The sequence below is a fragment of the Takifugu rubripes genome, chromosome 15, assembly GCF_901000725.2.
Source record: "Takifugu rubripes chromosome 15, fTakRub1.2, whole genome shotgun sequence".
Taxonomy (NCBI): Eukaryota; Metazoa; Chordata; class Actinopteri; order Tetraodontiformes; family Tetraodontidae; genus Takifugu; species Takifugu rubripes.
The window spans coordinates 15,765,673-15,789,411 of NC_042299.1; the positions used below are offsets into that span (position 1 = coordinate 15,765,673).

General features: G+C 54.1%; 1 pseudogene; it reads left to right on the forward strand.

Moving 5' to 3' along the window:
* LOC101077429 (protocadherin-16-like) overlaps positions 1 to 23,739 on the forward strand; it is a 45,065-nt pseudogene that overhangs the window by 12,399 nt on the left and 8,927 nt on the right.

A 23,739-nucleotide genomic window follows, 5' to 3' on the forward strand; every position in this document is an offset into this window, starting at 1 on the left:
TGTGGGGGGGGGGGACGAGAAGAGGAGGTCTGTGTCTTGTGATAAGACAATCGACATTAAACCTGGAATGCAGTTTGGGTTTTTCCGACCACGTGAGGACACACTTTAAATTTTGACCTCTTGAAACATGTGTGCTTAAAATTGTGAATTCTTTATTATTATTTTCCACTGAAAACACATCCGTCGTCTCCCAAGTGAGCAGATACAGCGATGTGTTTAGGGAAAAGGCAGGAACTCTTGATCCGGCTTTCTGGAAACACACCTTAATTTGACACATACTTCCAGGATGTATAATATAATGCTTGTCCGGGACCAAAACCGTGACTTAATATGACGTTAATGATTCCCTGCCAGCTGAAAATAAGTTTTATTCGCAGGACCCATAAATCCTGCTGCTGCCTGGAGGTAAACTGAGGTAATAGTCCCGGTCATGTTCCAAGCACGCAGGGCAGGCGCGCTGGTTGGAAATAGCAAAATAAACTACATTCATGCGCGTTCTCTTTTTAAGCTGCAGCTCTTATCAGAACTGACGGCTCGGGTTGGTTCCAGACCTCTGCATCCACAATACTTCCTCCTCCGACTGTTTTGATTTTGGACGCTCGCTCACGCGCCGAGCCTCCGACTGCAGCTCTAAATGGAGCCCTTTGTTTTCTTAATTGTCAAATTAAACATGTCGCTCCATTTGAATGGGAAGCACATATGCCAGCTGCCCGCTAACTGGGGAGAAATGGGGGATTTAGTCCTTTCATTCCAGAAATGAGACCCTTCCCCCAAAAACAACAGCTTGCAATCTCTCTCCTCTCTCTCCCCCTCTCCTCTCTCTCCTCTCTCTCCCCCTCTCCCTCTCTCTCGCACCCTCTCCCTCTCTCTCCTCTCTCTCTCCCCTCCTTCTCTCTCCTCTCTCTCTCTCTCCTCTCTCTTCCCTCTCTCTCCCCCTCTCCTCTCTCCCTCTCCCCCTCTGCTCTCTCTCCTCTCTATCTCCCCTCCCTCTCTCTCTCTCTCTCACCCTCTCCCTCTCTCTCACCCTCTCCCTCTCTCTCACCCACATGCATGCATGTGTGCATGTGAGCACGCAGGGAAGTCAGTGCAACCTTTTGTCTGTCACAGAGTGCGGCTGGATGACGACGCGGCTCATCTGGCAACAATCACCTCTCGGGCGGCCTCGCTGTCTCTCCTTAGTGTGATGAACATGTTTAGTGCTGGGAGCTGCATGTGGAGCTGCATGTGGAGCTGCATGTGGAGCTGCATGTGGGGCTGCATGTGGAGCTGCATGTGGGGCTGCATGTGGAGCTGCATGTGGAGCTGCATGTGGGGCTGCATGTGGAGCTGCATGTGGGGCTGCATGTGGGGCTGCATGTGGAGCTGCATGTGGGGCTGCATGTGGAGCTGCATGTGGGGCTGCATGTGGGGCTGCATGTGGAGCTGCATGTGGGGCTGCATGTGGAGCTGCATGTGGGGCTGCATGTGGGGCTGCATGTGGGGCTGCATGTGGAGCTGCATGTGGGGCTGCATGTGGAGCTGCATGTGGGGCTGCATGTGGAGCTGCATGTGGAGCTGCGTGTGGGGCTACATGTGGAGCTGCGTGTGGAGCTGCATGTGGAGCTGCGTGTGGGGCTGCATGTGGGGCTACATGTGGAGCTGCATGTGGGGCTACATGTGGAGCTGCATGTGGGGCTGCATGTGGGGCTGCGTGTGGGTTTCAGTGTGCTTTAGGCTGCCGCCAGGACGCACCGTCCATCCCGGTCTGTCTTCTCCGTCCCCGCTTTTATTCATCCTTGAGGTGGATTTTCCCAGCAGACTCCTCAGTCCAGTCACACACCCTGCGTTTGACCCCTCGGGCTGACCTTTGCTCCATCTGGCTCCCTCTCGTTGTGTTCCTGCCCGCAGCTCCATGCAATAATCCGTCACTCCCAGGAGCGGTTCTCCTGCCTGTCCCTCCATGAATGCTGCAAGGTGCTTCTCAGAGGAGGGATTTGTTACCTTAATTGATGTCCCCTGTTGCAGCCCTGGAGAGACATTATTATCCTCCATCTCAAGCTGCCTTCATTCACAGAAGAGCGATGAGAGCGACGTCCTGAGCCTGTCCTCCCCCAGGTCCAATCAATGGCTCGTTTAGTATTCCAGCAGCTGTCGGTTCTGCCAGAGCGCAGAGAATTTGGCAAAGGACGTTCAAAAACTTTCATTTATCTTTAAAGTGCATTGATCAAAACCTTAAAACAGCATATTTCCCCATGAAAACAGCTCCAAAACGTGTATCTGCATGTTTCATCTCGTGTTGGCTGTCTGACCTGTGCTCTCTGCTACAGGAGCCTTTTCCCATGTTGAACTTTAGATCTTTAATAGTTTCCCGGCTTCCACAACACTAATCTTCATGCCTGCAAAACACTGCAATCGTTTCTTGGCTTTACAAAGAATTCCATTGTGGACTGAGAAAAGAAAAACAGCAAAACTACGGAACATGTGGTGTATCGCAGCAACCAGGATATCACAGATTAAACTGGAGAAGAAGCTTGTTTTCTCATCCTCCTGCATCCGTAACTCGATTCATGCCATGATGGCAACTCTGTGTGTGTGTGTGTGTGTGTGTGTGTGTGTGTGTGTGTGTGTGCGTGTGTGTGTGAGCTTTACTCTCTTCCCCATCGACTAAACACACAGCAGGATGGGATCCAGGTTCTCTTCGGCCCAGGAGATAGGGTTAGGGTTCCGTTCTGCCTCATTAGGGGAGTGAGAAGAGAAAATCTGAAATAAATGTTCAACCAAGGTGAAGCCGACATATTCGCCTAAACACACAAAAAGGGTCATGAAGTGGAGGCGGCAGGTGGAGCGCTGACGAGGCTCGTTAGGAGCTCACTCGCTCACTTTCTACCGCTTGTTCCTCCACTGAGGGGCGCGGGGGGGCTGGAGCCTATCCCAGCACCCTGGACTGGACGCCAGTCGATCGCAGGGGTAACACGTATAGACAAACAACCATTCTCTCTCACACTCACACCTACGTTTCCAATTAGCCTAGTTCCCAATCATGCATGTCTTTGGACTGTGGGAGGAAGCCGGAGGACCCGGAGGAACCCACGCAGGCTCAGGGAGAACACGCAAACTCCCCACAGAAAGTCCCCAGCCTCAAAATTCACCCTCTTTCTGTTCGAATGTGTGGTTATAGAAGGTTAAAGCAGCGCTGGTGGTCTGTGTGATGGGTGTTCCATTAATCCTGTAGCTGTACATTATGCCCTCTGCAACACACACACACACACACACACACACACACACACACACACAGACACAGACATGCACGACATGGCAATTATACACCTAATAAATCAGCCATTCACTCATTTTTCCATGTATCTGCTCAATGTGTGCTCCCTTTTGTTTCCTCCAATTAATTAACATCACAACACACACAAACACACACACACTCACATGCATGCTCACAAATAGAAAGCCTTATATCATAGCATTATCTAAGAGGTCACCTTGGCTGCTGTGCACCAGGAGCGTGCACATACGGCGTTCATTTGGTGGCTGACAGCTGGCTCCTGCTGTAAAGGGACTGAGCAGAGCCCTGAGTGCTGCAGCCTGAAATTCTGGGCTGTCGCCTCTCGAGACAGACAGCGCTCCCTCAGATTCCACCGTGGGGTGGAGCGATGGAGGAAACCTGGACTGGGGGGGGGGTGAACACAGGCTACTGTCTGCTTTAGCCATCAGTCTCCCACATTTGGAATGAGGGTGGGGATTCCTCCGGGTCGAGGGGCTTCAGCTCGACTGGGAAAACAGGAAGACCGTGTCAGACGTGCTGGTGTTCCTCAGGTGTGGAGGACAAAGGTGCATTGAAGGCCCGACGACGGCGGCAGAATTCCTCCTGACAGCTTCTGCTGCGGAGTTTCCACCTGAGTTCATATCACGAGTTCAGAAAAGCAGAACCAACATCGGGAGCTGCTGAGTCGGCTGTCAACGCAAAGACAAACAGATCAAAGGAAAAACATCTCTGGGTCGGGGCGACGGACATCCCGTGTCTTCAGTTTTCCGAGGCCTAAAGCTTAAAAAGACCCGGTTAGGGTCACCAGTTTGTTCTGGGCTCCGGCTCTGACATCAGTGTCACCATGGAGGGGGCCGATGTGAAGGTCAGAGGGGGCTGACGCCGCTTTCATAGTGGAGCCGCACACATTTAAACCGTTAAATTGGCCGCTGGCGTCTTTCTGTCCCTCATTTATGGGAATTTACAGAGAAAAGGAGGGCTGTGATTTACTGGACGGTTTCAGCTCGTCCCCACTCCCGTCTGCTTCCTCGCGTCTGTTCTTTCTCATCCCTTTTCTTTTTTTTTGCTCTTGCTCCAGACTTTGTGGTACCTGGGCACGGGAATGCTACCAGTTGGTTTCTAACCTGGCCCCTCCCTGTTTGGAGCTGTAATCCGACCCTCAGGCTCCGTCCTGTGTCCCCATCTATTAAAGTTACATTAATCACATGGGGTTCCTTCCTCACCCCTCCCGAACAGCCGTCCTGACTCGGTTATTCCCACCTCACATAAGGTCCTGGGGACCTGCTTCCATTTTATTGCGCAACACTTTTTATTGTTGTTTTTCATTTTGGAGTAATTCGTTTGAGAGCATCTATTGATCATGTCTAAAATAATGGTTCCTTTTTGTCTTTAGTACGTCACCACTGACCCAAAGGCAGCAGCACACACCCTCTCTGTCATTAGTGTGTGGAACGGTGGGAAAAAGTGAATTATCACCGATGATCTCAGCGCTGCAGCGCCGTTCTCTCCGTCTGGCGCACAGTTTAATGCCGACCACCTCTGGGGTGAGTCAGCTGTGAGAGAATTAGAGTAATTATGGGTTTAACGGCAGAGACACGAGCTCCGAGGAGGGGACAAGGAGAGGGCTTTAATCTGGGAGAGGGACTGGGAAAAACAGGGCTTCTCATCTCACACACACACTTCCTTTGGGTTCGGCTTGTTCGGCACGTTCCCACATCATCGAGGTCTCTGGGTCTCATCCTCAGTCCTTCAGGGTGGATCCAGCAGATGCATGTCCACATATGGATGTCTGCTTTAGCCCCCCCCTCCCCCCCCCTGATGGGTTCGGACCGGGCCGAGGCAGCGAGCCGGTGCTGAGATGGAAGCCGAACCACGTGTCCGACCTGTGTCCTTCATACGTACAGACCCCCGAAGGCCGAGCTTTTTCGCTCTCAAGAATTTAGGAAAAATGTCCGGAACATGATCCGGTGCAGAGATCCGGGTGGTTTGGACACCTGCGATGGAGCAGAGTCATGTGACAGCCGGCTGTGCGGCGCTGCTCAGGTGAAGGTCACCTTCCAGGGAGGGTGGAGGGTTTTCGTTGTCCTCGTATCCGTCTGACGCCGTTCGTCCTGGTACCAAACAGGAGCGACAGTTTCCCCCCAGAATCCAGTGGCCCAGTCATGAACAGCAGGCTGTCACGTGCACCATGTTGCTCGTGCACCATCCTGCGCCTGCTCCACTTTCACGCAGCTCCGGTTATCTGGAGGACCCAAACCTGTCCGGCTCAGTAAGCGTATCCTCAGGAATGTTCCCATCTGAACCCATCCTGTGTGTTTACACAACGTGCACGTAAATGTGGGGCGGCCTGAGCTGGAGTGCTCGTAAGAGCAGGACGGTTCAAACGAATCACTCATGTCAGCGCTCGCTGGGGGGGGGGGGGGGCGAGATTGGAGGTATGCTACAGTTTAGGTGTAAGCAAACAACAGATCACCTCCTTAGATCTGCTCTGTTTATGTGTTTGGTCGGGAAGAGAAATGCATCATGGGTGCGTGTAGACGGACGCCGGCGTTATTGAGGGAGGCGGAGCTGAGCTCGGCTTCATGTTCTTATCAGAGGAGCAGACGGCCCAGAGCTCCAGGCTGAACGTCGCACATCTGCTCTCGCGTGTCTCCCGGCTCACCGACATCTGTAAGGCTAGTTTAGAACGCTGACCGGCTCTCTAATGTTGCCTCCAACACCCACTGGGGATCAGGTTTCGTGCTTTTGCCTCAATATTTAATGCGGCAGCGCTAAAACATTTACTAGAGCTATTGGCCATGTGCTGGCTGAGGGGCCGCTCAGGTTTCGCTCCAAAACGTGGGTCTGAGTCACGAAGGCAACAACTGTGTTTATTGATGTCAGCGCACGTTGGCTGCAGACTGTTTTCATGAGTCCGTGTGCATCACAGAGAGGATTTCCAACCTTAAACTGACGGGATTATTCCCCATCTGTCTGAACTTAACTGCCGTCCGGCTTCAAAGACGTCTGTCGCGCCCGAATTCTGATGACAAAGCAACCGTTTTTGTTCTGTGTGGCGGCACGGCGGCGCCCGAGGTCGACTCCCACACTTTCATGATGCCAGGACTCAAAGTCGTCTCACGAAACCCAAGCTCCCCTCACGTTCCTGCTTCCTGGTTCTGGTCCTCCTGGAACGAGCCCCCCTGAACCCGAGCAGCTCCAGAGCACTGGACCCGCTTCGGTTGTCCACATGTCCTGAAGGACAGACAGACTCCTGCTCCACCCAGCAGGAGCCCGTTTGGGTTTCTCATAACTGATAATTCATGTTAATCCCAGCGTGAGAGTTGATCCCGTTTCCTAGATGATCCCAACATTCCTCAGTTCCTGGACCCATGTGGCACAGAACCAAGGTAGAACAAACAACTAAAGGAAGGGAAACATATTTGTCAACAGTGACCCAGTTCTCATGGTGAGCAGGACCGATTCCTCTGTTTGAATGATGCTGTTACCATAGCAACAACCAAGAAGCAAACCCTGTTCTCCATTATTGATCTTTGATCTTACACAATTAAGCATCTTCCTGTAATAATGTGTAAGACATGAAGGTCTTTGTCCTGCTCACAGCTCTGATCCTAGGTGAGGAGTTAAACAGATGTGCGCCCCCACCAGCACGGACCACCCCCCCCCACCCCGCCCCTGCCCCTGCCCCCCACCATGAGCACGGACCAGCCCCCCCCCCCCCCCCCCGCCCCTGCCCCTGCCCTCCCCACCATGAGCACGGACCAGCCCCCCCCCCCTGCCTAAAGCTTTCCTGCTTTATGAGTCTGGGAGAGTTTGCTTTCATACTTGTTCACTGGGTTTTTCTGTCATTTGGGGGCAGCTCTGGCACCGTGCACGTCTGTCCTGGCACGTGCACATCTGTCCTGGCACCGTGCACATCTGTTCTGGCACGTGCACGTCTGTCCTGGCACCGTGCACGTCTGTCCTGGATCTCCCCGTCGGCAGGAGACATTTGTTCATGTTGGCGTCACAGAATCAGAGGAGGATCTGGGCCGCTGGGGGTGTCGCGGACGGCGAGCGTGCACGTGTCCCCCTGAATCTGAGGTGCGATCCGAATCAGAAGGTCCAACAGTCCAAACAAAAGCCTCCAGTGTGCAGCAACCTTCCCAGTCAGTTTGGTGACCCGGTCATCAGCCGGTCACCGGGTTTAACTAGTTTAAAGTCATTCCTGTTGGTTAGAGCTGAATGTTGTTGTTGTCACCAGGTTAATGACAGTAATCAGTCCTCACTAATGTCGCCCTAATTAAGGCAGAATGTCACCGCCGCCGCCGTACCTGCTGGTAACCAGGTTAGACGGAGACGAGGAGACGGGGAGTGTGTGTGCAGAGTGTGTGCAGAGTGTGTGTGCAGAGTGTGTCCAGAGTGTGTGCAGAGTGCGTGTGCAGTGTGTGTCCAGAGTGTGTGCAGAGTGTGTGCAGAGTGTGTGTGCAGTGTGTGTGCAGAGTGTGTGTGCAGAGTGTGTGTGCAGAGTGTGTGTGCAGAGTGTGTGTGCAGAGTGTGTGTGCAGAGTGTGTGTGCAGAGTGTGTCCAGAGTGTGTGTGCAGAGTGTGTGCAGAGTGTGTGTGCAGAGTGTGTGTGCAGAGTGTGTGTGCAGCACGCAGCCCAGTGCTAGCATATCGTTCCAAGCAGAACTTCCGTCTTTGTTCCTAACAATAGTGGCAACTTCCTGGTTTATCGCATCATTTCCTGTCTTGTTTCAAGCCCGTCTCACACCGCAGTGTCCGGTTCTGGACGTCCACGTCTCAGCCACCAAACTCTGCAGGGTGAAAGCTGAAGGCTCCAGCTGGGCTGATTTAATTGTGCAAATTAGATCGAGGCGATTTAACGCAGCGTAAACCCTTCACGCAGATTTCCTTGTTAGCTTTGCGTAAACATGAACTTGTGTCCTCGACCACAGCCCAGAATCGGCTCTGCTGAGAGTCAGCTGACCATAAAACCCAGAAATTCCCCTTCAGAGCCGACCGGCACCACCTGCTCCGAGTGTTTCATTCCGTTATTCCGATGTGTCAGAAACTAGAGCCGAGCTGCGTCTTTTGAGCCAAACAACGGTGATTGTTGTCTGTAACTGTGGTCCCGGACCCAGACCTGGACCTGCCCCGGTGGTCCAGGGTCCAGCGCTCCCTCCTACCAGCTACCTCCTCAAACCCAACATTCCGCTCCTCAAACCGCAGCATCCCGACCCAAACCAGCTGTGCTTCATCATTGTTGAGGCCAAATCCCTCCGTAGCTTCCGAGTGGGCGGTCACCTGATCCACCTGGCCCCGAGCCTTGTTTACACCTGTGGGCTGTAGGTCCGGAGAGGACACGCCCACATCCGGCCCGGCGCCGCTCACGCTCGCTCCCGGATCGTGTGTGGACCAAAGCGGAGCCGTGATGACAGGTACAGTTCAGCCTGGGAACGTTCTGAATGAAAACAGTCTCCCGGTGCCACGTAGCAACGGGACACTGATTGTGTGTAATTTTCCAACCTATCGCTCCCTCGTGTTGGGAGGGTCGGGAATGAAGCCCGGTGTTGAACGGGAAGATGAAGTCAGTTGGAATGAATTCTGCAGATATGAAACTGAATAAGCAAATTTAATATGAAACCTTTTGGGACCAAAGGTGCAACGTTACTGGAAGAGAAGTTTCAGTAGCCCGGAAGCACAAACTGCGGAATTCTGTCTTCCTTTGGATGCGGTTCCGTTCACAGCAGCCTGATTTTCCTGCTCCCTGGTTCCTCCCGTACAGGCTGGATCATTCCCATCCTTTGTTGGCAGCATCGTGGGAGCGGGAGGGCAGCTCGTGCCACCCGCTGCCGCTCCGTGCCACCGGGAATGCTGCAGATTAGCACCAATCAAAGCGGGCCGAGTCTGTCCCCCGCACCTTGGTGGTTGGCCACACCCAGCGGAGAACAAAGGGAGCGGCTGGGGGGGGGGGGGAGTGGGAAGCACAGCCCAAAAGATGGAAAAACAAAGATTAAAACATTCCAGATTAAAAAGGGCTGGCAGGCACGGAGGCAGAGGAAGGGGAGATTAGGAGCGGAGTTTTTGGACCACGTGGTGTCAGACGGAGCGTTTGCTGCTGGACTCTGGAATCATGGAAGCAGCAACGCTCCGAAGCTCCCAGAGATGATGGAAGGAGACGGATCTCACCGATGAAACTGGGAAGCAGCAGCAGCAGTGGAATCCTGAATCCGAGGAGGAAACGTTGAAAAGAGACGTCAAAAATGAGGCTGAAATCTGTGGAACATGCGAGCAGAAGGCTGAGCAATTCCATGTGTTCCTCACTGGGAAGCCCGTGTGTGTGTGTGTGTGTGTGTGTGTGTGTGGTGGGGGTGTGTGTGGTGGGGGTGTGTGTGGTGGGGGTGTGTGTGGGGGTGTGTGTGTGGTGGGGGTGTGTGTGTGTGATGTGTGTGTGTGTGGTGGGGGGGTGTGTGGGTGTGTGGTGTGGGTGGTGGGGGTGTGTGTGTGTGTGTGTGTGTGTGTGTGATGTGTGTGGTGTGTGTGTGTGTGTGGTGTGTGTGTGTGTGTGTGTGTGTTTGGTCCCTTTGGAACAACAGATCTTGGAGTTGCTTCACAAACCACATCATGATCCCGTTTCCACATTTTGGGAGCTGCAGACAAAACCAGCTTAAGGATCCCTTAGGATTAAAGTATGCATGCGATCCGTGCACGTGTGTGTGTGTGTGTGTGGGGGGGGGGGGGGGGGGTAGCCTGGATCAGCTGTGAGGAGCTGGACCAGAACCAAGGAAGATGTGGAGGATCGGGAAGAAGCTCTTTCCCGACGTTCCAGGTTCCAGCCTGATGAACCTGGAGCAGGACACAGTTGATGAACAGGGCACCATTGTGGGCCTGGGGGGGCCCGGGGGGGCTCCTAACTGGGTCTGACAGGCCTGTTTTCACTGGTTCCTCTGGGAACGATGTGTTTGTTTCTGCAACGCCCCCCCCCCCCCGGTGCCGTGGCGCCACCTTCACGCTTCACTCACGACGCTTCACAATCATTACCTTCGGGGGGGGGGGGGGGGGTCACATCAGAGGGGTGGAGATGTGCACGTGAGAGTGCACTATCCTCCAGCAGTCCCCGGAATGAGAGACAACGGCCCCCCCTTTGGCCCCCCCTCCATATCTGTGCCCCCCCCCCACTATCAATACTGCTGAGCCAGGTGAATGTGAACCTGCTGGTGGGGAGCTGAGCTAGCCGAGGTGGGGGGGGGGTAGGGATGGGGGGGGGTAGGAATGGGGGGGTTGTGTGTGTGTGTGTGTGTGTGTGTGTGGGGGGGGGGGTCTGTCTCAGCAGGTGAATCCTGGATTAGATGGAAGACACGGCAGAAACCTGCCTCGGCCACCTCACCCCCCCCCTCATTTGGGAATCAGAAATCCACTCAAATCAGGCTTTGATCTGAGCAGTAATCTGCCCCCCCCACCCCCCCCAGCCTGGGTATGACCAACCATGTGATAGCGGGAATCACTGCCCATCAGCGGGGTGGGCGGCGCCCCCCCACCGGGAGCCCCCGGGGTCACGGCGTTGGAGGTCTTCCCACCCTGTGACTCGGAGCTAATCTCTCCAGCTCCGGGATAAACCCCCCCCCCCCCCCCCCCAAACCCAAAGTCCAACGTAGAAACGGACCTTTTCCCATCGTAAACACATCCCATAATATTCTGTCAGTGCTCGGAGGCAGCTCTTCCCGACCCTGGATCATCTCTAAGGAGGCTGACCCCCCCCCCCCCCGACAGGGAATGTTGTTCAGGCATCAGGGGTAAAATGGGATTTCGTAACTTTTCCAGTTTTGCTGACGAGACAGTTTAGGAATTAGCTGAAACGTTTTCGGAAGCTAACGAGGAAAAGCTCCCGATTGATCCTCAGACTTGATCCCTGCTTCCCTCTTTTCCCTGGTTTTCGATTTCCGGTTTCCCAACATTCACCACTGACCGTCGGAGCATTTAAGGTTCCCTCCAAAGCCCGGAATGCTTCTCGGAACGCTGTTCTGTTTCCAGACGGCGTCCCGAGCCGCCGACGGCGTGCGTTCCTCCCTGCAGGAGCTCCCGGCTGCCTGTTTTTCATAGAAATTCCATTTGGAGGAGCTGGAGGTGGACGGGAGCAGGGGTGCACGTGCACGTGCACGGCTGTTTAATGCCTGCTCCACATCAAGGATGCCCCAGTTATCCATGTTTGGGATTTATGAGCCAGTTTCTCTTTAGTCTGATGGTTTTCCTGCCGTGTGGCCGAGGCCTCGCTCTGACCCGGCGCTCCGACCCGGCGCTCCGACCCGGTGCTCCGACCCGACCCGGCGTGTCTGTGCGCTGAAATCGGAGACACACACGATACTGACACGTGTGTCTGTGTGTGTGTGAGTGTGTGAGTGTGTGTAGTTGTGTGTGAGTGTGTGTGTGAGTGTGTGTGTGTGTGTGTGTGTGAGTGTGAGTGCACCTAATGACCCCTAAACTAACCCTAAACTAGCAACACACTCGGTAGCAGCTCAAACAGTCGTTTGACACATTTTCAACCTTCTTGACGTCAAACTCGCTTAATTGTGTCCGTGATGCTAACGAGCGCTAACGTGGGCCGAAAGCACAAACGTCTGCTTCCTGTAGGTAGCAGGAAGTGGGTGACCCGTCAGTGACCCCGTGCTGACCCGTCAGTGACTCGGCGCTGACCCGTCAGTGACCCCGCGCTGACCCGTCAGTGACCCCACGCTGGCCTGTCAGTGACTCGGCGCTGACCCGTCAGTGACTCGGCGGTTCAGGAGCAGGTCAGTGACGGGCTAAGCTAATGAAGCTAGCGTGGCTGGCTGTGAATGCACAAGCAACTTAGCGGCGCTGACAGCCGTGACCCTCACGTGCACGTGACCGCGGAGCTGCAGCAGGTCAAGTCGGCAGCGTGCACGTGACCACGAGGAACACGGAGCCGTCTTCATTCCTCAGACCTGATTGTGTTTGGAGACGTCAGAACCACAACGTTTCTGCTAGCTTTTAACGTTTTTATTGAATTTCTTTGTGGCGCCAACGTGTCATTCGATTTACTTTTGTCACACGGTTGAAGAATGTTTCCAATGAAAGGAAATATTTCACTAATGCGACGACACCGGATCCGTGTCGGGTCGGCCTGGAGCGGGTCGGGATGCTCCGTGCACGAGCCGGAACAGCATCGTGCCTCTTTAGCGTTTGGGTCGCTAACGTGTTAGCCGGCCATTGTTGTGATCTGTGACATCATCGATCAGCACGTGTAAATGGCCTCTGTAGCCTAACGAGATCACACTCCTGTGCACGTATCCTGTGCACGTACACTGGGACAACAGTCAGCTGCTTCCTTTCCATGTGACCCGGCGTGAGGTTTGCTTGACCTTTGACCTGCACAACTTGCATTGATTAGATCACACGTGACAGAAGCCCCCCCCCCCCCGAGAACCTGGTTTAGCCAAACGAGCGCTAGCGTTAGCGACGCCGAACCGTGAACGTTAACGTGGAGGGAAGAAAAAAGCTGGAAGCTCGTGCGCCTGTAAAATCAGAGCCTGCGGCTCCGCAGCTCCAGACTCGGCTCCAGTCAGATTTACTTCATGAAGCAGCAATTTAGCTCGAATTGGAAACATGTCGGCTCTTTTCAACTTTGGCCAGATTTATTGTGTCTCTTTCGCCGCGAGGAAAAGACGGTAATCGATAAATAATAGAATCAGTCCCAGCTAAAAGCTTCCATCTGGCACCTCGCACAGCAACGTGCTAACGGCAGCATCGCGCTAACCACAGCAACGTGCTAACGGCAGCATCGTGCTAACCGCAGCGCAGCACAGGGAATCGTTGTCCCAGTTATTTTTAGAGTGTGCCGCTGTTTTAACGAGCGCGTCGTCGTTGTCTGTCAGGCTTTTGGTGGAAGGCATCAATTGGAAGTGGGACGTCTGTGGCGCTCCGTGACCTCCGCTTTGGTTTGAGGGACGCGTCCAAGAGGACGTGAAGATTTACGGGCGGGAGAGACGCATCCATCAAGCCTTCGGTAGTAACCTGGGTTTAGTTCCAGCTGGTTTAAGTTGCAAAATAAGGCGATTCCCTCTGAATCGGGTTGATTTATGGCGACGCCGCGGCTGAAGCTAACGGCTTTGTGGCCGCGCGCCGCCGCAGCTGCCGTGACCAAGATCGTGTGGCTAAAGTTCAGCCCTGATTAATGTGTCTTTGCAGCCTTTGTTGGAGCGCTGAGCTGGAGCGACTAACGAGGCCTTGATGGAAGTGTCCCGAAGCCTCGGGGATCCGATCCAGGAAGCATGACTGAATGGGCGGAGGGCTGCGCGGGCTTAGCGCCGCTATTCTGGTTTAGCGCAGCGAAGGCTTCCAATCAGTGGGGATTAGCCTGCGTAGCCAGTTTTGGTGTGTTTATTCTGCATATCAACTGGCAGGAAGTGTTTTCCTGCCAGACTAAGGTTGGAAAATGTTGCCTAAACCTGACAGATTAGCAACGTGATGGTTGTCTTTGAAATAATAAAGATAAGAAGGTTGGTTGAAAGTGTTCAAACTTAGCTAAAAGTTGCTAAGCTGACGCACACGATAAAGGAAGCACTTATTTTCCTCCCATTGTAGCTCTCGCTAACCCGCCTAAACACCGCGCACAGTAGCAGCCCGTGGGCACCAGCAAACCCTCTGTTAGGTCTGTCAGGCGACAGGCAACCACCTCCCATCAATCTTTTCACCCTCTCATTCATCCCCAAACCCAGCAGACGACTCTCGGTCCTTAATTACTGCTTTCTTCTTCTTCTTTCTTCTTCTGCTTCCTCTAAAGGGAGAGTAACAACTTTCATTGTCTTTTAAGTCCAAAAATCTGGAGGCAACATTCCTTTTGTGGGGCTTTTGGCTTCCTCTCTATTTTCTGCATATGTCGTCCCTCCTGTGCGTCAACGTGCGCGTCTGTAAAACACCTCGTTAGCTTCCTTGTTAGCAGATAGCGACAGTATAAGAAGTTTGGCAGCTACGCCGCCGTAGGTGGCAGCTGCTGCGCCGCCGCATCGTGCGTCACTGACACCTCCGGCTCAGACCTCACGGCCTCCGAGGGCTATAAATATTCAAAGCTACGCAAATAATAGTGATTTGTGTGCCAGTGAGGCCAGCTGTCACTTTAGAGTCCCTAAAAAGGGGGGAGCGTCACGCACGGCCACCGATGCTAAGAGCTGCCGCGTTGCGATCGATAGAATCGCCACCTTCTCGATCCCCTCCGGGTCCAGTCGGATGATGTCATCATCCTTCTTACCTCCCAATGACCTCACTTTTAACTCCATTCCTACCCTCCCGTTCCTTTCTGTACCTGCTCACCGGAAAGAGAAACAGCTAGCTTGTTTTTCAAGCTAACGGTGGCGGAGTCTTCCTTCCTTTTGTGTTTTCCGTTCAACCTTCGAGGACGCAAGGTCACATTTGTCACGTGGAGCTCGTCCTTTCATGTCCCTCAGTAATATTCCCGCTCTTTCCTCCTGCCCTGCATCTTTCACCTCCCTCTCCATCCTCGCCCTCCGGGGGTTTGATGTTCCTAATCGTTTCCAGCCGTGAACTCCAACATGCTAAAAGAGGGTGCTGAAAGAAACAAGCTAAAATAGAATGTTAAGGTCAAGGTAGAAAAGGAGATGAAAGCGAGATGGCAGCCGCTCGCCCCTGCTCAAGGTCTCATGCTTCACGCTAGCTTGTGTTGCTATGCCAAAACATGTGGAGCGTGCACGTCAGGAATGATGAGTTCCAGTTTAGAATGTTTACTGTCGGCTTTGTTGTCTGCTGGACAGCCAGAGGCTGAGCTAGCCGGAGGCTGAGCTAGCCGGAGGCTGAGCTAGCCGGAGGCCGAGCTAACCGGAGGTTAAGTGAGTGTTGTGGCTCCAACCTTAAACACAGTTATTGTCTTTATATAGCTACTCTCATTTTAGCCGTATAAATAACTTTAGCGTGATGGTTCCGATCGTCCCAGTGACAAGGACCAGGCAGGCAGCTGTAGTCGTGTTCCTTTACTCATTTATGCATAAAAGAAATCCCCGGCCTCTGATTGGCCGATCCTCTGCAGGTATTTAAGGGTTTTAATGGAGGAGACGTCTGAGTTTCTACTCAGGCTAATAAATAAAGAGCGGCGAGCCAGTTTAAGTGTTAAATTAGGATTATCGATGTAATAAACCTGGAAAAAAGCTGTATCCCTTGGAGTGTCATTTTAAATAACGGTTTCCTTGGCAACGATGATTGCTTTATATACACAGAGGGGGAATAGCTTAGCTTCGCTGGAATCCGTCGCTAGCATAAGGAGCTACCGAGGGACCCGCGTTGGGATCGTTCTGCCCCTCGCTGATGTTTTACACAGGCAGACTCCGAAACGGCGGAATTCTCCTGGAAAACGGCGTCAACATCTGGAGGAGATGAGCGGGATGAGGAGAGACACGGGAGCCGGGATGAGAGGGAGGAGGCCGAACCAGGTCGGACCAGGACACGATGACACAACGCTGAAGAAAAAGCAATAAAAACTTGGAAGTCGCACTTGGCCCAGCTGCCGGTCCAGGATAACTGCTGGTTCCGGACCTGCCGGTCCAGGATAACTGCTGGCTCCGGACCTGTCGGTCCAGGATAACTGCTGGCTCCGGACCTGCCGGTCCAGGATAACTGCTGGTTCGCCCGGACCTGCCGGTCCAGGATAACTGCTGGTTCGTCCGGACCTGCCAGTCCAGGATAACTGCTGGTTCCGGACCTGCCGGTCCAGGATAACTGCTGGTTCGCCCGGACCTGCCGGCCACCATGACAGCACCAAGTCCTCCCGGCTCTCTGGGCCAACGGCCCCAGCCCGGCTCCTGGCCCACTCCTCCATCTGGCGCGCTCACGTGCACGGTGCTGCCTCCTTTAACAGATGCGCTACAGGACCTGAGATCAAAGGATGGCGCCAGAAGCCGGAAACCTGGATTTATATTTCGTGCACGTTAATCTGCGCTGATTCTTCTGAAAGGTTGTTCCAAGGAACAATATGGGGGGGGCACAACAGGGGAGGGGGGGGGGGGGGGCACGTCGGCGCCACCGGGAAAACGGACAAAGTTTTACTTTATTTAGCGAGTTTCATCAACGTCCTTCCTGGTTTGGGAGTTTTTCCTGTAAAACCGGAGGTCAGGATGACGTCACCCGAGGACCCGGAAGGGGGGGGGGGTCGTGGTCCATTAAGCCTCTATAATTAGATTTAGTGGTGGGGGGGGGGGGGCTTGGACAGTCCTCGTCCACACAGGTGGCTAATCCATGAGCCCAGTCTCAACACCCCCGGGAGGTCCTAGACCCCCCAGGTGGAAACACAGACTCAGGATGGACAGTTTCACCAGGAGCCGCGTCTCTGGACACGAGCTCCCATCCCTTTGGTTACCGTGGAGACCGGCCTTCCTCTGTAGAACTAAAAACCATTGGTGTGTGTCGGATAGTGGGGTCAAGGGTCGTGTCAGGGCCTCTATGACATCGTCATCGTGACATCATTTGTTACCGGTCCGATCCTGAAGGGGAATTCCTCTGTGATGTTTGGACAGATGTTGGCACGACTGTATTATGGGACCTCCTGCTCGTATATAAGAATCCTGGCTCATATCGGCGTTCCCGTTCTGCTTTCTGGAATGTTTCTGCCTCACGGGCGGTTTAGCTCCGCTGGACCGGGTCTTAAATCTGCCTCTTTTCCTGCAGGTGTCGGCAACGGATGAGGACCGTGGATCTTTCGGAGCCGTGTCCTACGCTCTGGGTTCTCCCTCCGGAAGCTCGCCGCCCGGCCCGTTCACCGTGGGCAAGGAGAGCGGCCGGCTCTGCACCAGCACGCCGCTGGACCGCGACCAGGGAGCGGACAAGTTCGACCTGACCGTCACCGCAACCGATGGAGTGAGAGCGCCGCCGAGAGTTAGCGTTAGCTTAGCATAGCAGCGAGTTTCCAGGCTGGGAAGCCGATTCAACATTTTTAGGAAATCTGCCTGATTAAATTATTAAGGAACTCAGCTGCTGTGCTGGCACCAGAGGGGGGGGGGTCCATATTCTGACCCTGCATCGAAGGGGGGGTCCAGCAGCGTGGCGAAGCACTCCGAGCGAGGGGGGGGTGGGGGGTTCGGGGGGGGTGGAGATTAGGGCGGGAAAAGTGACGCGCAGCAGTGAAACGATGCATCATGTGACCACCTTCGTGCCTGTTTATAATATCCGTACCTATTTTATGCATCATTCATGCTGGGAGCGCCTCATTAAATCAGGACTGTCGGAAGGTCGGCGGCATTCATCCTTGTTTATTCCTCCCATGCGCCCCCCCAGCGCCCCCCCAGCGCCGCCATATTCCCAGCTCCGCCATATTCCCAGCTCCTTTCGGAATGCCTTCTGCCCCCCTCTGAGCAGGTGGAACCTGAGGCTTCTCCTCACAAAAGGCTGCAGGGGCTCATCACTCCCATATTCCTGAATCCAGAGCTTCTCCTCTGTCTCCACAGCGCGTGCACGTGTGCGTGCACGTGTGTCCTCGTGCTTCCTGCAGGTATTTCCCGTCCTCTCTCCGGGTCAAAGCTAAAGGCAACCCTTGTGTTTCAGGGCGGTCTGAGCGCGGCGGCCCGGGTTCGGGTGTGGGTGGTGGACATCAACGACAACCGTCCGGCCTTCTATCCCGTCCTCTACGCCGTCAGCCTGAGCACCCACAGCTCTCCCGGAACATCCGTGGTCAGAGTCACAGCCAACGACCCCGATTCAGGGGCCAATGGCAGGGTGACCTACCGCATCGCACCAGCAGGGGGCTCTGCTTTTTTTACACTCAACAAGGACACGGGTAGAGCAGCAGAACATTCCCAATGGAATAATACAGGCAGGATGATCTCAGCAGCTCTTTCTCGCCCCCTACAGGCGTTATCTCTCTTTCCCGCTCGCTCCATGGCAAAGCCAACACGGTTATCTCCATGGAGATATCGGCCGAGGACGGAGGGGGTCTGACGGCGCCGGTAAACGCCCGCGTGAATGTGAGCGTGGTCGGGGGCGCGGTGGCGTCGCCGGTGTTTGAACAGGCCCAGTATTTCTTCACCGTGCCCGAGGACGTTCTCAGGGGAACGCCGCTGGGAGTCGTGCGAGCGTCCGCCAAGACAGGTGAGGAGTCCACGGTTTTGCTGGCCAGGGCTCTGCTGGAGTCTGGAATCGGTTTTATCCAAGGATCCTCAGTTTCTGACGGGTACCAGTCGTGGCTGGGAGTGTGTCGCACATCTTTAGCTAAAGCTAAAGCTAAATTACTCAGATCATTAGATCTTTGTTTCCCCTCTGAATTAATGGCAGAGATGATTTGAACGGGTGGTTTAGTGGAAAGAGAGCGCTCTTCTCTGTTCAGCCGAGGCTTTGAAGGATCCCACACATTCATTGGTGTTGGGAAAATACACATAATAATTGGAAAAGAAAGGACGTTTGCTAATCAAATGGGTGAAACTCATCAGAAAAGGGACAAAATGGGGCCTCAATGCGCTCTTGAACGCATCCAGAAAACATCCATCGTCCGTGTAACATTTTAATTTGTCATGTGTCCTTGATGCAGGCGCTCCCAAGGACATTCTCTACTCCGTCTCCTCTGGAGACCCCGATGGCTACTTCACTGTGGACGCGTCCTCTGGCACCATTCGCACCGCCCTTCCTCTCGACCACGAAACCTGCTCCAGCCTGGACCTGGAGGTCCAGGCGCGCTACGGCTCCCCCCCAGCATACGGCACCACCCGGGTACGCATCACCATCTCAGACATCAACGACAACGCCCCCGCCTTCCTCCCGTCCTCATCGGAATCGCTGCTCTTACCTGAGATCACCAAAATGGGCGCGGTCATCTACACCATCCAGGCCAGCGACAGAGACTCGGGCCATAACGGGCAGCTCAGCTTTGACCTGCTCTCTGCTGGGGCAGCAGGCAGCAGCGGTCAGAGGACCTTCGGGGTGGACCGGGGGAGCGGGGAGATGCGGCTGATCGGGAGTCTCTCCTATGAAACGGTCCCTCGCTATGACCTTCAGGTGGTGGCCAAAGATGGTGGAGCTCCTCAGCTCAGCTCCACCTTCACTCTGGTGGTCCACATCCAGGCACAAGATGCCCGAGGACCCAACTTTGACACTCTGACCTACAGAGTGGAGCTGCGGGAAAACACCCCCCTGAACACGCGCTTTCTCCAGGTTCGGGCGCTCAACACCGAGGCTTCTGGGAGCGCTGCCATTTCCTACCGCCTCAGGCCCGATGGGGACGCTGCGGGGTTCGGAATAATGCCCGACGGCGGCTGGCTTTTTGTGCGCAGCTCCCTGGACCGAGAGGTGAAGGACATGTACCTGCTGACCGTCCTCGCCACCTCCGGCCCGGGAGGAGCTGGGAGGACGGGGAGCGCCACAGTGAGGGTGACGGTGACTGACGAGAATGACAATTCCCCCAGGCTGAGCCAGGAGAGGGTGTTCCTGGCCGTCAGGGAGAACCTCCTGGCAGGGACGGGGTTCGGCAGGGTGTCGGCCACGGACAGAGATGCCGGACTAAACGCTCGCCTCACTTACAGGCTGCTGCACACGGACCGCCACTTCCAGATTAATTCACAGACCGGTGAGATGATGGTTGTTCTAACAAAATGAGTGAGCTAATAACACAAATAAAGCAGCTGGAATTATCGCTGCAGTCCCAACAAGCTTACAAACCTTATAAATTCAGTGTTGGATGATTCCCTTCCCTTCTTCCTCTCCAGGGGAGGTCAGCACCCGCCTCGCCCTGGACAGGGAGCAGCAGTCCAGCTACCAGCTCGTTGTGGTGGTCCAGGACGGGGGAACGCCTCCTCGGAGCGCCACCGGCACGGCTCACATCACCGTTTTGGATGAAAATGACAACGCTCCCGCCTTCAGCCACACCAGACCTGACAGGGAACTCCTGCTCCAGGTGGAGATGAAGCTCCCCCTCTGATGATTGAATGATTTCTCTGTTGACACTTATCTGAGCGTCATGGCTTCCTCCCGTAGGTGATGGAGGGGCTCCCAGCTGGGACCGTTTTAGGGACGGTCACAGCCAAAGACCCAGATGAAGGGGAAAACGGGACGGTGCACTACTCCCTGTCGGGTGAGTGTTTCCCTGCAACTACAAAGAAGTTTGGAAGCGGCCAGAGTTCCAACGAACAACGGCAGGAAATGATTTAGCATTAACGACACACAGCAGCTCTGTTAATCTACAATGGCCCTAATTACTCTGGAGACACTGAGCGTAATAAATCACAGCTGATTTGAACAAGACTTCCACAAAGTGAACCCATCCTGGATGATCTCAAAACAAATCTTGCGGTTTTGCTCGGCTGACAGGCTGAGAGGCGGCTCTTCTCCGTGTCTGCGTGCTAACGGTGCTGGCTGCTAACGGCTGCCTCCTGTCATCCCTCTTGCTACAGGCACAGTTGCTCTAACTCATCCCTGATCTGTTTCACACTCATTGCATCAGTCCCATAAAGTCTTAAAGCCGTATCAGCCATCGGGTCGGTGAGAACTTTGACCTTCGCTGGTTTAACGTTAGCTCAACTTATCTGATTGTAGGTGCCAGAGCGGAGCGCTTCACCCTTAACCCCGTGACCGGGGAGCTGAAAACGGCTTTCCCCCTGAGTTGGGGGGAGCGATCTGAGTACACCTTCATGGTGACCGCTGCTGACCACGGGACGCCGGGGCTCAGCTCCACCTGCCGTCTGCACATACAGGTAATCGCAGCCTCTTCCTGTTCCCCCGTCAGGCAACTGGAGGCATGCTAATCTGGTGGCTAATCTGGTGGCCATCAGTATAAATGGCAAAAGGATGGAGGTAAAAACGAGAAGGAGAGAAAACATAACCTGCGCCTGTGAAAACAACATCATTTTTCAAATCGGATGTGGGCTTCCTACTCCAGAGGTTTCTGCAGTAACTGGAATCCAGAGTGAGAAACCCAGACCTGCCGGCAGGAACCTTCTCTGAGGAGGTCAATTCTATGCATCAACAATATCAGGAATTACCAGAAAAAGATGGAGAAAGGGTCTGCAACAATGGCATCAGGCCAGCGAAGGGTGGCGCCTCGCTTTGACTGTGGAACTTCGGAGAGGAAAAGGACGCTAATTACAGAGGGAGCGCTCGTCTAAGAATTTGCCTGCAACTTAACAAAACTAAGATTAGACAGAGAGGAAACAGGCACCTCGGGATCAAACGCTCCCAGATGAGATCTGATGAGAGCCAGCTGCCTCAGATCACTCCCACTGAAAGGGAATATGCCACAGTACGGTAGCAGGCACGGACGTGTGCACGCACACGGTCGCGCTCACCGTTAAAGAGCTAGCTAATGATTTTGCTGCACCACAAAGGCGTAGTCCAGTTTCTAGAGGTCCCGTTTAAAACTGGTCCTGGTGAGCCGTTAGCTTATCGCAGGAATGCACCAGGTTGCAGCAGCTCGTGGAAATGAAAGTGAGAGATGGGGTGTTGTGATGACAGACCCAGGGCTCGTTAAGATCTGCGTTTGCTGGGGCGCTTTGATCAGCCCCAGAGTTATGCCGAGCCCCGAGGCTGCTGCTCAGAGTGGCGAAAGACCTCTGGCACGCACGCACTTCCCATGTGAGCGGAATGCAGCACATGGGGGCCGGACTGGAATATTTACAGCTTTCTCTCCCATTACGCCCGTCATTATTCTGTCACAGGTCTGTGAGGATTATTATGATAATAACGGCCAAAAAAGGGGGAACAGACGATAGTCCGAGGTTAAGTTCAGGGAGGGTTAGTGAGAGGTAAAGTCCACCGCCGGGACACTCAACTAGAACAGTATTATTTCCTGGATCAGGCTGATACAGTTTTTTCCTCCTCCTTCAGGTTCTCAGCTCGACCCGCTCAAATCTCAAGCCCGACATGCTGTCAGTGACCCTGAACACGGCGGAAGGCACTCCTCCAGGCTCCGTCATTGGCTCCGTTCGTTCTCAGAACCACCAGCAGTCCTCCTCAGTAGAAGGCCAGGTCACCTACTTGGTCGTGGGGGGTACAGACCAAGAAGGTACTTTCATGGTGGACCACTTAAAGGGTGACGTGTTCCTGGTGCGGGAGCTGGACTATGAGAAGTGGCCGAGCTACACGCTGCACGTGGAGGTGTCGGACTTCTCCCAGGCCTTTCCCAGCAGCCGCCTGCTGCAGCTGAATATCGAGGTGGAGGACAGGAACGACCATGCCCCCCACTTTACAGAAGACCCTGTTACCATTGTCATCCCAGAGAACATGGAGCCTGGAGCTTCCATCTACGCCTTTCAGGCCTCAGATAAGGTAAAGTTAAACCACTATCTATGAGTTCATATCGTAAATATTCAGCTTTCATAAGGTCTGAATATATTTAAAGGACGGCAGTGGCCCAAACAGCGAACTCGTGTACTCCATCGAGCACTACTGGCCCGAAAGGGACGAGCTCCTGACGCTGGATCCCGTCAGCGGCGTTCTGACCCTGGGACAAAAGCTGGACCGGGAGTCCACGCCGTCTCTCTTCCTGGTGGTGCGAGCCACCGACCAGGCTGTGGATCCCTCTCAGAGGCGCTGGGGTTCGGTCACCGCGCGCGTGTTTGTAACGGATGAAAACGACAACGCCCCCGTCTTCAGCTCGCCGTCCGCCGTCAGCGTGATGGAGGATCAGCCTGTCGGGTGAGTGCGCCGCTGTCTCCTGGTTGGTTGTGAGCTCCACGGGTGTGTGTTGAACACCAGCCTGTGTGTGTGGTCAGGTTTGTGATTCTGTACGTGATGGCTCGAGATGAAGACGAAGGGGAACACGGAAGGGTGTCCTACAGGATCCAGGCCGGCAACAGCGCTGGACGCTTCAGGCTGGACGCCGACACCGGTGAGACGCAGCATCCCGGACTATGGGCATCAGGATGGGACGGGCAAAGATCGTCTGGCACCATTTAATGAGATGATTGATAGATTAGATCATTGGTAGTTTATTACCGATGGAGACAACCTGAATAACCAAACGTTCCCGAGCTGTCCTGATTATCCAGCGATGCAGTTGCTGGAACGCTCACACGTGGTGTTTCAGGGCCTCTGTGCAGTGTTTCACTCCAATATTACTTCCCCTTTCCTCTAATTTGTTCTTGGGGGACTGATTTGGACCTGGTTCAGGGAGAGCTTTTGATATCTTAAATGTGTGTATATGTAATCTCTGCATCCTGGGAACTATAGATTCTGTGGGTGTGCTTAGATCTGGCTCAGGCGGGATTCGGAATCATAAAGGGGGCAGTTGATGCATCTTCCAGATGGGGTAAAAGGGCTTTATTTCATTACTGTCCAGTGAGGGGGGTGTTAGCAGGGGTGGGCTCACTTCTGGTTTGTCTCTCAGACATTGTGACTGTGGTTAATAATGGCTCTAACAGCACCTCATTCTGAGACGTCACATCAATGAGAGGCCAATCATTAACCTAATTGCTCCTCCATGTTGCCAACAACATTTCTGCTAACGACACCTCTAGCTTGCTTTCTGCTACCTTCCCTGGGAAGGAAAACCAACCAAATCATTCCTTT